This window comes from Thunnus albacares, chromosome 20 (genome assembly GCF_914725855.1).
Source record: "Thunnus albacares chromosome 20, fThuAlb1.1, whole genome shotgun sequence".
NCBI lineage: Eukaryota > Metazoa > Chordata > Actinopteri > Scombriformes > Scombridae > Thunnus > Thunnus albacares.
In genome coordinates, this window is record NC_058125.1 from 4774391 (window position 1) to 4789739 (window position 15349).

General features: G+C 38.5%; 1 long non-coding RNA gene across 1 annotated transcript; it reads right to left on the minus strand.

Moving 5' to 3' along the window:
- Nucleotides 1–7401: 7401 nt before the first annotated feature.
- LOC122971664 lies at nucleotides 7402–8939 on the minus strand. Its single transcript, XR_006399543.1, has 3 exons — nucleotides 8528–8939; nucleotides 7524–7616; nucleotides 7402–7431 (listed from the first exon to the last, which is right to left on the minus strand). It is a non-coding gene; the product is annotated as an uncharacterized LOC122971664 (long non-coding RNA).
- Nucleotides 8940–15349: the final 6410 nt, after the last annotated feature.

The following is a 15349-nucleotide window of genomic DNA, read 5'->3' on the forward strand; positions in this document are numbered from 1 at the left end:
TTTTCAGAGAAACATAATACTACCCGAATCATGTTTTTAGTGGAAATGTTTTTGATACACTGCCATGTTGTTAAATTCTGATACAGGACACGTCTGCAAAATGTTCACTGTCTACATATTTCATGTGTACTCATATGAAAAGTGCCTCAAATGACTGTGGACTTTTTGTATTTTGCCAAGGCCATTGTTTTTCCCTAACCTTAACAAAGTGCTGAGAGTGCCTAAACATAACCCTAAAAAGTTTAATCACACTTTAATCTCTGCAAATGAAATGTTGTCGGTGAACATTTCACTGATATGATCAGTATCAACATTTTGTGACTTGCCAGATATGTCAATTAACAGCATTTTCTTCTTCTTCTTCTTCTTCTTCTTCTTATTATTATTATTATTATCATTATTATTTCTAACAGACACGTGGCATTACATTTCCTCCAAAACATATTTGCTGTTTCAAATTAGTACTATATAAACATAATTTCTAGGAGAGTAAGCCTAACCTTAACTCATGTGATAATAAAGGATGAATTCCCGTACACTGTCAGCACTGACTTTATCACAGCCAATAATGGTTTTCTATTAAACTTATAAAAATATATTTTTTGTATTCCATGGATTTTGATATATATTGTTTATCTTATTTTAAAGATGTGCTGATACATATCAGAAAACCAATTACTCAGAGATTCAGCTACATCAGCGCATAAGATTTGTCCCAAATCATAGCATTTTGTAAAAAAAAAAAAAAAGGCAATTTGGTAAAAAATCAACACAGCTGTTAAAAAATCTGTTTAAGTAACTATCTCTCTTCACAGTATCTTCATAATAAAACAATATACAGGTGACACCTCAAACTTCACTGCTCATTTAAGAAGGTGACATGCGATAAAATTACAGATAGAAGCAGTAAACACTAGGCACATCATGTTAGCATTAGCAGCTAATGTCATTTCTAACAGGCCCCAACTCAGTTACTGAGCTGTTGTATTTACACTTTCACGTCTATACAGAGTTATGAAAATGCCAAACTCAGAAGGATGACACTTATCCAGGAACTGAGGTAAACACCCAGTCAGCAGCGTTTTAATGGAAAATAGTCTGTAGTGACTTGCGAAAAAGTTATTCTGTGTATCTTGACCTGTGTTTACTATTGTTTGTGTGGCAGAAGACATCACTTTCTGGGGTATCTCTGATTCAGGATTTGAAATTAAAACTGAGGGAATGATTGATTTATCTTACTTTCTCACTTTTATTTCTAAAAAAAGACACAAAACACAATCTCCACTGTAAGAGTTCTGTGTTTTGTAGGTGCTACATTGTCATGCGACAGAAGAAAATAGCATTTCCTTCACCTGAAAAAATGTAATATATGCAGAAATTGCATTTTCAGTCAAGTCATACAAACACAATTAATTACATTTTTGGCAAAACAAATGAGTAGAATAATAACATAATTTCTAATTACTTTAACTTTTTTTCCAGGCGTGAAGCCAGTAATGGGCCTGGGCGGCACTGGCCCACTCAGCCAAAATATATAAGGAAATTTATAATTAATATATTGTTGACTTGTTTTGTGTGTGTCTGTGTGTGTACGTGTGTGTGTGAAGAAACCCCACTGCCTCCATCATCTGAGTCCATAAGATTTATTCATTAGCACACAAGTTTAGCCCAGCTGCTTCCTCCCTGGCGGTATAGCGCTTTCTCCCAGTCAGCCTGACCCAGGTTCATCCGCCAATTCATGTGCAATTTATGAACCACCTTCACAGCCAAATTTTTATGTATTTGTCGAGAATGTAAAATCAAGGTGCTTCTCATCAAAGTGGTATGGACAGTCCTCTTGATTGGAGAATGGAGTGTAAGGACACATATTTCTGTAAAATGTGGTTGTGGTTGATTATTTGTGAGCTGACTGTGGTGCTGGAGCAACAATGACTGTAGGCTATAATGAATGCATGAGGAATATGTTACATGTGCGTTAATACCTTCTCTGCTGTCTGGGTTTATGTTTAGTTGTCACTTTGTGCAATAAAATAGTTAATTAACAGTACCGTGCACTGTAGAGCCATATTTTATACTGTATTCTAGGCTAGGTAGGCTATAAAAGACTGCTCTTTTCTATACTGGTGTGTACAGCCTTTATAAACTGATGCTCTGTTGGTTGAGCATGTTGGATAGGCAGTGTTTGTTTACTGTTACTTGTGATGCAGGATGCTGCAAGGTAAAGTGGTTGCTGGTTTTTCAGTATGTCTGTTTTTTCTACTTTCTTCTTCTAACTTTTTTTAAGTCAGTTTTTCTGGGAAAAGATGGCCCACTCAAAATACAATTTCTGCCTATGCCACTGCTTTTTTCACATTATTCCTGTAAATATTTAAATTGTGGAGACTGGATATTAGTTTGCCCTAAAGGAACAATTATAGGTGTGATTTCTAAAGCCAATAAACTCATCAAACGGGTGCTGATTTTTTCACCCATACCCCAGCCCTCTGACAGCCTGCTGGAACAGTGAATACAGCATGTTTAAGATTGATTAATGATTTGTGTTGAACTGGAGCTATAAGAGCCTGAGCTGGGGCAAAAGAAGTAATGACTCCCACAAACTGGCTCAGAAGAAGACCGTTGCAAGCGTCTCCATTAGCCAGGGAGGTAACGAGTCAGTGATGCACTTTGAACATTATTGTCAGCCGTAAATCACATTTAAGGGGGATGAGTTTCTACCTCGGGTGAGATTAGTTTATTAGGAAGAGAAGGTCTGACATTCAGCAATGACAGAGTGAGAGACTGACACGCAGTGAGGGATGCTCCCCATTACAAGTCGTACACTCATGTTGAGTACACTCATGTTGACATTTATTGAGCATAGACACACATACACACAAACACACTCGTACACGCTCATACCTCTGACACTCACAAACAAGCCTTCGCTGAAAATGCACTTCCTCAACCTTGAAAATGATTGTCCATTTCACCAAATGAGATGCATTAGAGCTGTGAGTCATTACTAGGTGCTCATAATCAGCCAGAGTGAGCGCACATCATCAGCCGTGGGAAACATGGAGGAGATGAGATAACGAGGGTCTGGAGGGAAGCGATGATAAAACGACGGCCACAGCGGTAGTGGTCAACCTAAAAGTCGCATGGTAGAGAGCTGGATTTGATGAGTCCTCTTCAGTGAGCAGAGGTCTACTGTGTGTGTGTGTGTGTGTGTGTGTGTGTGTGTGTGTGTGTGTGTGTGTGTGTGTGTGTGCGTGTGGGGAACAGTAGGTTCATAGTATGTCAACAAACCAGATAATTGAGGCAGCAGGTTGGTGGAACACGCAGGTCAAAGAGTGGACTCTCTGAGTAGATTTAGTCATGAACTCTACTGTATGTTTTGTAAAAGAAGAAAGCAAATTAAACCTAAAGTCAAACAATAATTAAATAATGGAATAAATAACTTTTTTTGTCATGATATGCACTTTCATGACACTAACTGCTATTTTGTGGCATGAAATGTGTGGCATTTAAATTGAATTTTGAGTGTGTTTTACGTATGCTACGCTAGCTAAATATCACAACATTCAACTCAGATTTCACACAAGTGATATGTTAGAAATATGTATGCTAATTACATTGTAAATGTAATTATTCTAGCTTGAGTTTTTTCACTTTGTGATAATTATTCCTTTATGATCTTTATTTTGTGTGGGTAATACATATTGCATAGCATTAAAACTGACAATCCGCAAGCAATGATGCATTTTGTGCTCATACAGTAATGCATTTCATCCCTTATTAACATACTTCCATGACAAAATGCAGTTCATGCATTTCCTATGGAAAATCAACTGGAACAAAGGAATTTATGAATTGTTTAAGCCCTTATGTGCACAATCTTTCTCTGACTGTAGTGTTTTTCAAATTACTCATGTTTTTAGAATAATGAGACATTGCTTTTCTGTGTTGCCTCTAGCCAGCTCATTCCTCAGTATCCCAGGGTTTGGATCTAAAGTAGGGATGTATTGGTGTCCAGTGTTGTCTGCCACTGTGTTTTTATTCAACCACTAGCAATCACCAAAGTCAGAAATTTTCAAAACTTACACACAGCTCTGTCTTTTTTGGAAAAAAATATAAGAACAAATAAATCATTGGCCATAATTAGGGGCTTGATGGACCTGAACTGAGCCTTCTTCATAGTTCTTCCCACTCTGGACCTCCATTAAAATGTTCTACTAGTCAAATGCATTAGGTTACAGGTAGTTGCAGTTGAGCCAAAGTTAGGGTCTGCCTAGTATCCCTAATAATATTCATATTGAATAATTGCACAATGCCAGTGTTCAATGACAATTTCAGAAGTAATGGAGCCTTTATGTAGGAGGGAAGGGAAGGGTGATGAGGTTAAGGGTGGTGGACAGGTGTGTAGCATGATCATCATGCAGGAGACAGAAGTTCACATCCTGTCACACACATGCAATTAGTGATGCAGCCTACATGTTGCTTTTGGTGTGTTTTTTACTACCAGTAGTTGCTTAAGTCAGAAATCTTCTAATTCTACATATGAACGTTAAATTTCTTTCTCTTTAATATAAGAATAAATGAGCAGTATTTAGCCATGAGTAAATGCCTGGACACACCAGTATTTTAACAGCAAGCTTAAAATGAGTTTGTGGGGGCATGGTAAATCTGCACCGATATTTTGCGTCAAATAGAACAGTTGAGAGAAAGTAGAGAGAAGCTGTGGGAGTAGTTGTGAGCGCTAACGTGACCAGGCCAGCTAACGAGTTCATGGTTAGATGGTTAACCAGATACAGCAGTTCACCAACTAGCCCTGCGAGTAGTCACTACTTCACCAAGTTTCTAGACTCACCTATTTCACGTGGACCAGTGAATGTCACTTTGTTGTGCAACTGCTCCTTGAGGGCTTGAGTGTTTGTGTGCTGTGTGCGCATATATGTATTTAATATGTGAGTATATGGCCACTGTCAATGGCAAGAGAGTAATTATGTAAATGAATGCACTTGAGGAGGGAGGAGAATGAGTCAGCTGCCAGCATCTGTCACAGTGTGTCTGTTAGTTACAGCTCAGACTCAGACGCAGAGACATGAATCAACAGAGACAGAGAAGAAAGGGAGAGGAAGGAAGGACGGAAAGCGAGTGACTCACCTGTAAATTTGTTCGCTTGCGTATGCACTCAGAAGCACGTTTCACTGCCTATGGAGGCCTGTCAGGCAGTTTTAATCAAACAAAAGCAACACAACACGTCTTTATAGTTATAGTAGAAATCTGATTTGCAAATCACACCGCAGTATGCAAATACATGAATAATGAATCTAAAATTCAATCAGCCAAATGAACCTAAAGGTAGTTCACTCACATAAACTGCGCGTCTCTATTCAAATGAGCCTGTTAGATAATTGAAGGAAAATGTGTCCAGAATACTGCCGTGGCCCAAACTATAAAATGTTATTACTTTCACTGTTATTATCTTCATTATGTAAATCTGTCTCATTCAATTATTAAGTGTATTAAAATTAGACACTCGGGCACTATAATAAAATTGGTCTGTAAAACTGCAATTAATCAAGAATAAAATGTAACTGTTCTCGTTATATAATAATTTACATTCCGTGTTTTAAAGAGCAAGGTTAGAGGTTGCAAGTTGGAGACCCCAGTTAATCAATGTGTAGGAAAGTGATGTAGGAACTAAATGTTCATGACAATATACTTATATATACAATACAGTGACTTCTGGAGTTGTTTTTGTGAGAGAATTTTACTTCCGCATTACTTCCAGAAGTGACGTAACAAAAGGGAGAACAGTCAAGAATGAATAGTGAGTGATAAGAAATGAATGGATCTCTAGTCTAGTTTTGACACTTAAGAGGTTGTAAATGTTTATTCATATGCATATGACGGACGACAGCCTTATAATTATGAGCCTGCTAGGCGTCCAAGAGACCAGGAACAGACTAGGGTTAGAAGGAATAACAGTCAGAGGAGAGAAATTGAGTTGTGTGAGGAGAACCAGTGGAAGACTGGGCAGGTGTCTTGGTGAGTGACCGGGATTAGCTTATAGATATGTATATACACGTACATATCTTTAGCTAATGTTAGCTAATGATATCTACTGCTGTGTTCACATCACAACATTGTAAAGTTTCATGTCTGTCTGCTGTCATGTATCAGGCTTTAACAAAACTAGTCTTAGTTGCCTAATACCGGCAGGAGTATTGATACTTACCCATAACAGAAACTGATGTGCAAGTATCAGCTTGTATCAGTCGTATCTTGCACTGCGTAACATCTCCACACTACGTTTTACAGTGTTCCACTGTTACATCAGGAGGGAGAGGCAGATAAAGAGAGAGATATGTTTCTAATTTAGACTTTTAATAGGACAACAGAGGACATTACAGAGGGTTTCAATGGCCTCATTTAGGTGACAATTAATGAAAATTATAACAATGACAACCAATTGTTTGGATGTATTAAAATGTTTTATGCTGTTAAGAGCAGCTTCATAATTATCAGATACTAACTATCAGTTGGCATGCAGACATCAGCAGCCAATACTAATAAATCTATATAAATAAAAACTATTAGTGCGTTCTAATATTCTCCAACTGCATTGAGTACAATAAAACATATTATATAATACAAATGTAAACCAAGATTTAATCCCACCACCAAAATTCAGAACACTAACTTAAAAGTAACTATCACCATCAAACTGATCAATAAGTGTTTTTAACACATAGAGTAACAGTAGACAACCACTGACCTATAGATTGACAGTTTGAAAGACTGGTATAAAATATATATATATTTAACTGGAATCAGGTAAGACATGCACACAAAAATACTGAACGTAAGTTTGTAAGTGATGTATCTCAGACATATATGGTCAAACTAATTTACCCTTTCAAAACATCTAGAAAGCACAGAGTAGATCCGCCAAAACTGCACAATGTTTAATTAGCTATTTCAAAATGTTTCAATCTGTGTCTGGCTCTACATCAGATACATTCACAGATAAACAATCATGAGACAGATTTTTTTATTTAATAACCATGAGTAAATGGTGAAAATGTTCAAAAATACCCGATCACTCAATCATTCATGATCTAATTTTTTTTTTCCTCAGGTTTCAAATATAAATAAATAAACAAAGCCTGTCTGAAACTGAAAATGTAGCCTCTTGGTAAATATGAGTATGAATTATAGAATTAATCTGACTTGTAATCATGTCAAACTGCAAACTGAGAACCACAACATTCGTGCTGCATTTCAACACTGAAGTTCTGTGTTAAACCGTCAAGGCTGTGCAGGTTTCAGGCTGACTTACTGGTGTTTGGTGATCTGTTGGCAGGGACCCCAGACCAGGGGAGGACAGGGCAGCGCTGCTCTTGTAGAGTATTTGGTGAGGTGGAGTAGTCAGGGCTGATGGAGTCTCTGGGGGAGATAAAAATATTTAGATCACATTCAGTGATATAATATTTAATACATGCACTGACCTAAATAATAAGTTATATTAAATGACTGACTGAATTTGCTAACTGGTTGATGATGGCTGGCCTCCACAGCTTCAGGTCCTCCACTCTCTCTCCTTCATGTCTGCACCCAAAGCCTCCCTGGACCTGTTTCAGAACAGAAACAATATAGTGAAAAGAAAATGTGAAAAACAGCCAACTTAAACCAGTCATTAATGCAGCATCTCCCAAAACCTTATATCACAGCTACATTACATCACCTGAGAAGAAAAATTACAAATGTTTTAACTGAACAAACAAAGTGACCAACTTATGTAACTAGACACCAGGATCCTGCATTAGATAACCTAAGTTAATAATTAACGTCATAATGTTGTAGGTACCAGATTAGCTCGGCCTGCCAGATCAGCTCAGGGTCCTGCGTTTACAGACGACATCACACACATTAATGTACATTAATGAAAACAGTTAGCCATCTGTGCACAAGATTTTTTAACTACTTTTTTACCAGTCCTAACCATCACAGTACAGAACTTATGATTCAGTGCAAACAGTCGTACGAAGAATACACTCCGTGACCCAAACAATTAACTGTCAAAATAGTTTAATAATCCACTTACTCTGATATGTGGAACAATAATTTTAGAGCGCAAGTTCCACCCAGAATGTTTTGGCAGCGCACCACTTAGCTGTAGCATGTATGCTAGGACCCGCAAAATTAATAAATTCTCCAAAACAAGACACGCACTAACTCCACACAAACAAACATAACTCATGGCATTTTGTTAAGGACAATATTCTTAAATTAGATAAGTTAGCCAGTTAATGATAGCTACGTAGCTAACATTAGCTAACAAACAAAGACCACAAGGATGTCTGTCCACATACAGCTAGGACCCCGAGCCAATCTTGTGTTAGCACTATCCCTCATCAGCTGGTGGTTTTACAGATTAGTGACACTGCCTAACAACAATAAACATTCATCAGATGTTTCTTCTCAATTCAGGCCAGCATGCTGACTGATTTGGAAGTTACAAACATTAGAAACAAGGATTTACCACAACAGTTCATGTCTTCGTGGAGTTGAATCTCTGATCTCCGGTTGGTGCAGTGCTGCTTCTGAAGCGGAGCTGATGAGGCAGCTGTGTTTACCGGAGGAAACTCACCAGCTATCAGCCTCACACAGTTCTGGCTTCGACATCCCATCTTGAACACAAATAACATAACCCTCCTGTCTACAGTGAGTCCCTCTCTTCATCTGCACTAAGACTAGCCGCTGCTTTTCCTGCAAGGAAAGTGGACTTCAGGTCCTGACAGACTGGAATTTGTGCTGTCTCACAAACACCATTATTCACGATGATGAAAAATGACAAATGCAGAACAAAACTAGCAAAAAAAAAATACAAAGTCTCTAAATGATGACAGCTCAGACTCATTAGTAATTAGTACTGCACAGTGTACTGCAGCTGGGATGGGGAGAGGAACTCCCTACTGTGACGTAATATGACACATTGTTGAAAGGGCGCTGCTCAAAATGCTAACTTTTCCATCTTAATTTCTGCCTTTATATCTCGTTAAAGTAATAAAATCATACATTATCCTCTCACAGGATAATTTTCATGATACATAAACTGTAAATCCAGTAAAAAATTCAACGTGCAAGGTGCTCTTTAAAGACAGAACCTATGAAGTGTAGGATCTGATGACACAGTCTAGCCTCAGACAGACCACAAATAAAAATGTATTTGGGAGCCCTTGGTCGGATCATAAAATCAAAAAGTTATAAGTGCATCATCAGGAAGTTGCTCATACATTGCCAAGATTTTTATGATACCCTGAGATTACAGTATGATCTGTGACATTTCATCTCCACACATTAGATAGAGATGATCAGAATGGGAATGAATGAATCTTTAATACCAGGTCCTCAAGCTGAAGTTAGTATACTGGATTGTCACTATCACTGACTTAATTCATAGCTTTAAGCATCGGAGTTCTTCTCAGAGGTGAAGGAAGTGCCGTAGTCAGCTAAACTGTGATATACAATATGTTGCTTCCTGTTTAAAGCTGAAAGACCGAGAAGTCTGCATAAACAATCATGATGCAATAACTCTGTTGCAGATAGGTGTCTGAGGTATTACCTTTATAAACTCTGCTTATATAGGCTCAGTCTTGTACTATGAATTAAATAGTTTCAAACTTGAAACAGACTGAACTCACATAAGCCCCGTTCTGCCTGACTGTAGCAAAAAACAAACAAAAAACCCCCCAAAACTGCAGGGTTGTCTGATAAGATGTCATATGTCAAATTAGGCTTTTATAGAGTCATATATTCTTGCCCTGACTTGGCTGAGAGACATGATTGGTACACAACCAATCATAGCCGCTGTCTTTCATAACCTGTGTGATGTCATTGGAGGGAGGTGCCAAGGAACAACTTCCAGGAACAAGAATGTAAACAAGCAATGGTGTCTGAAGTAGTGTGTATGGTGTGCGTGTATAATGTGACTGTCTGGTTGCCTTAGTGCCACTAACTTCTCAGTTTCACAGGTCCATCTCACAGCATGAGCATCACCAACATCATTCCTCTTTCTCTTCAGCATGTTTACAGTTCTGCACAGAAGAGCGCTCTGTGCACCTATCGGTCAATGTCACGGAAGACGTTGTGGAAGTTGTCGTGCTTAGCAGAAGGAGGTAGAAAAATTCTGACATGCTAATCTTTTTGTCCGGACATCTTGAGGCGTCCCAGATGTGGCGTCGGTTGTCATCCACTATGACATGCTACACAGGATAAAACAATATATTGTCACGCCAGATGCCCATTTTCAGTCCCGATGGACTACATCTGTCAGGTCTGGTTCTTATGGGGCTGATATTGTGTTTGCATTCCTCAAACTGGACTTGCTAGATCGTATTTCATCATCTATCTGGCACTTGAAACCAGGGCTGCAACTAAGTTATTTTCATTAGTGATTTATCTGTCGGTTATTTTCATGATTCATCCGTTAATCATTTGGTTTATAAAATGTCAGAAAATAGTTTTTTAAAAAATCATCAGTGTGATGCCCAGTGTGACGTTTTTAAATGTCTTGTTTTGTTTGACAAACAGTCCAAAACCCCAAAATACTCAGTTTACTATTACATAAGAAAGCTGAACTCAGAAATGTTTTGACCTTTTGGCTTGCTTCAAAAGATTAATTGATTATCAAATGGCTGATTGACTAAATGATTAATTGACTAATTGATTAATCAACTAATTTCAGTTCTAACTGAAAAGACATGTCTTTTATTGCATGTTGTTAACACAGGAATGTCGTTCTAAACATCCACTTAGAATCAGACTGAACTGCAGACAGAAACAGCACCGTAACATCATCTCATTCTGAATGCTGATGCAATCGCTTACTGTAAAAAATAGGAAAACAACCTGACTGCACTACATAGCCAGTGGGTATGAATCTTAGAATGAACTGAAGGGAATGATTTGAACCAGGTGTGATTAATAGTGTACATTGTGTAGGTAAATATATCTGTATAACTTCTATTCATCTAAGTAACAACACATGCAGGCTGCTCGCAGGAATGAACGGTGGAGTTTATACCTGCTTCCATTATTTCCATGGTGTAGTGGCTTTTCTATTAGTCTAGTTCAAGCACATAGTAATGTAGTACACACTAGTGACTGATGACCACCTGAACACAAATTTGACATGGTGTGTGTGCTTTTTCCCAACTTAACGAGTTGAGGAGGATCACCTGAATGCTCCATTAAACAACTGACCTGCATGCAGGCTGTGATTTATGGGATATACCATATGAGTGCTGCAGAGAAGTCAGGCGGGAAAAAAGGATGTATCTCTCCTTGTCTAATTTTTTTCCCTTTACACAGTTAAAGGACAGGTTCACAATTTTTCAAGGGTGTCTTAAAACAACAGCCAGGTGTCCAAATGAAATGAAACGTTTTTCTTGCTGTACTCATTGCTCCTGTTCGTACAGACCATTAGAAGATGCCTTCATAATGCACTTACAATGGAAGTGATGGGGGACAAAATCCACAGTCTTCTTCCTGTGCAAAAATGTATTTAAAAGTTTATCTGAAGCTAATATTAATCTTTTCAGTGCCAAAGTCCCTCTTTTTGTGACTATATTCCCACCGCAGCTAAACAGGGAAACACTGTCTGAGGAAACACAAAGAGAGAATTTGCTAAAACTAAAGACTAAAGACTGTAAATGTGGCAGATATCCACTGGATATGACTAACTCAGACTGCTGAAGCCTCATATAAGCTTCAAAATGACTGTGTGGACACACTGTGGATTTTGGCCTCCATCATTTACATTGAAAGAACATTTGAAGGGGATCTTTTCAATAGCCAGCATGAACAGGAGGAATGATTACAGTGAGGAAAACCTCTTTCACTGTTCATATGGACACCTGAAAACTGTGAACCTGCCCTTTAAGCCCTCAGCTCCCTGCTATACCTCAAACTATTTCTTTTCAACAATGTCAAAATGTCAAAAATTTTGAAAGTTGCTGTTTTTCTCATTTTTTTTCACTAAGAAGTTTATAGAGTCAGCAGAGACTCCAGGTTTGCAATGGTGTCACATTTTTTCATTACCGGTATCCAGGTTGCTACTGATAACATATGATGTTGTGTTTTCCTGTTTGGCTTCATGGAGACATTGTTGTCTCACTGTAAAAAAAATAATCATTTGATTTTGTCATCTTTAAATGATGCAATATTATATTAATATGCAGCTCAATCTGTGAGGTATGTAAGAAAAAGTTTAAAGCATCCATGCATTTAAGCTTTAAAATGGAACAGGGCTCATCAGTCCGTTATGATTTTCAGTATTAGGCCAAGAAATGTGAACTTTAGAGGATCCAGCCCCTGAAATTTGACACAGCTTCAAATGTAAATGTGTTTCATGTAAAGCATGGTGTTGCTGGGAAATAACACAGCACTCTGTCAACTTCCCATTGATACATACAAATTTAAATGTATACAGATAAATCAAATATTAAAATGAAGAGACATGGAGCTTCTTTGCCCTCACGCAGGAGCAGCACCCTTTACTCCAACAGTCCATCATCTGAGCTGACTATGCAAACCACCGCTCCAGTATTTATCTCTGCGCCTCTATTGCTCACATATCCTCACATATTGATAAAAAAACAGCCAGCACACAAGACACCTGAGATCTTTTATCAGGCTCCCACAAGGTCATCACATGTGATGAGAATATATCACACCGCTCGTCCTTGGGAGTTTTTCTTCTCCTGGCTTCGGGGCAGAGAATGAGTCAAGCAGCGGCACTGGCCCTTGGCGAGATATTCCAGTCAAAGTGAGTCCAACCCCCCCTCCAAACAACCCCCCTCTACAGCTACCGTATAGATCAACCTGAAGGTGACAGAGAGCCTGCCTCGAATCAGGATAACAGGCCTGGGGATGCTGGCTCAAACAGTGTATGTCAGATCCATGCAACCCACTATTGATTATCTCTCGTGCCCCATGGGAGTTGTATGCGCACACACACACACACACACACACACAGTGAGGATATGTTGGGTGTGACGGGAAGCAGAGGCAGTGCATACATCACTGATATTAATTATGATGATTACAGTTCGACGCCGGGAAGAGTGTGAAGGGGGTTGAAATTGAACGGCTGTATTGTATCGCTTCTGTGGGTACAGCAGCGTGAAACTGCTGCTGTGTGTGTGTGTGTGTGTGTGTAATGGGGTAGTGTAGGTCAGAAGAAAGGAGGGGGGGGCAATGAGGAAAGAATGATGACTTTTAATCTCACGGGACAAGCGTTTGCAGTTCCTCGACAGCCTCCTTTTAACACACATTCCCCATGTCACACACATACATACACACACACAGTTTTTCCCACTGTTGTTCATATCTACAACATGTAAGACAGAGGAAATTACTGACTGACACCACGTTGTGCTGAATATCTGCAGACGAGCACATATACACACTCGTAAAAACCTGTCAGAGATATTAGGGACTCGGGACAAACCGGAGATATTGGCAGCTGGGTTTCACACCTCCAACTGTTTAACCAACCACCTTCATAGATTTCTCTGTGTCTCCTCTCCTGATTGAGAGCGGTCCTGCCCACACTGACCCAGCTCCAGCAGAGCTATTCCCCCGGTGGCAATTACGTGGCGGTGGTATCTGTCTGTTCGTAGAGTGATAAACTTTAGCTGTCAGCGGTTATTTTTTCTCTCCTTTCAAGGAGGGATCTGCTAGAGGTCCCAGATGTTCTGGCCCAAAAAAAAATGAAACATGTATTTATGCAGGATTTGCAGCTGCTCCACTGTTCGGGTTAAAGGGTTCACATTTCAAAAGAAAAAAAACAGTAGAGAGAGAGAGAGATTTTTAAATATACATTATATAACATTTTTTCTCATTGTTCTTTTGTTATTCAGGATGAGATTCTTTGTCATTCAAAAATCCCAAAATGTATCACATCATGCACCAGTGGTCCTCGCAGGTAGCCCCTAGGCAAAAATAAGCTCTTTGACCCCCTGTTTCACTCATTCTTTGAACATCATATATATTAGTTCATAATTACCAATCTGTCTGTGTTGTCCTGATTAAACACAATTTTATTTATTAAATAAGAACATTGTACCTCAGTGTCCATCTACAGAGAGGGGCCTCAAGACTAGTTATAATAAAACTGTCGCCTCAAGGCCCTTGACATTTCAGTTTATATTGCACATTTGTAGTGCATAAAGTATTAACAAACACATTTGCAATTCATTAAAATAACCACAACCTAATTGCCACACAGTGACCTTGAGCCAGCTACCTGCTTTGAAATTCAGCTTCTTACAATTTATGATATTTTGCAAATATTTGATACAGTCGATCACTTATACTCAACCAACTCTTCCATTTCTCAAACATGTCACCAGTAGAGGTCAGTTTTCAATATGATATTATTGTTATTTTTTAAGCTATAACCTATATACCTCTTTGACATTGTGAATACTGTTCTATATTATTTTGGCAAAGGTGATGAACAAGTCGTTTAGGGGTTTTCTCCTCTCCTGTGCATTACTTTCCATTATCATTCCTGTTTAATTTACTTGATTTTAACCGTTCAAATAAATGAAGTTTAAACATATACTGTACAGCACCTATGGAAATAATGCAGTGCCTTTAAAATCCTCTTATAACTGGTTGCACCAGTGATGATTTAGGTGTCATAATAAGGTTTGTGAAACGCCATCGTTTTTTTGTGCTTTATCTGTATTTTATTAAGATACATTTTGTTGTAAAACATAAAGGTCAATTTTACACATAAAGGCCAGTTTCCATAAGGAGTACAACTGTATCATGTCTTCCATGGCTCTGGAGGAGCTTTGTTGTTTGTTTGTTAATATAAATTAGTCATTTGTGGGGAAAAAAAAGAGTCCAGTATGGATTTTGCATTTTTAAGAGGTTTGTCTGGAGGAGAATTGTCCAGTCTGAGGATGTATCAGTGATGCCATCAGGTTAATCTCAGTTTGAACTGAGATTAAAGACGTGTAACATAACGCCTGTGTTACAAATTTAGGGCCTGAAAGATATTTGAAAAATGTGAGTATTGACCAGGCAGATGGGGTCTTTAACAAAAAGAGGCCATTGGTCGCATTATGGGAAATGTAGGAACCAGTGTTTTGGAGCTTAAAATGTGTCAAGAAATCAGCCTCTGCTGCTTCAAACTCTAATCTTAAACCTCAGAGAAGTGCTATACTAAATTGCTTGAATGGCCCTTTACAAAGCCTAAATGTGGTTGAATACTTTTTTACAGGCGCTTTAACGTGCTGGAGTGATAACATGATAACGAATCATGTCATATGTTCTTTGGCAAAATATA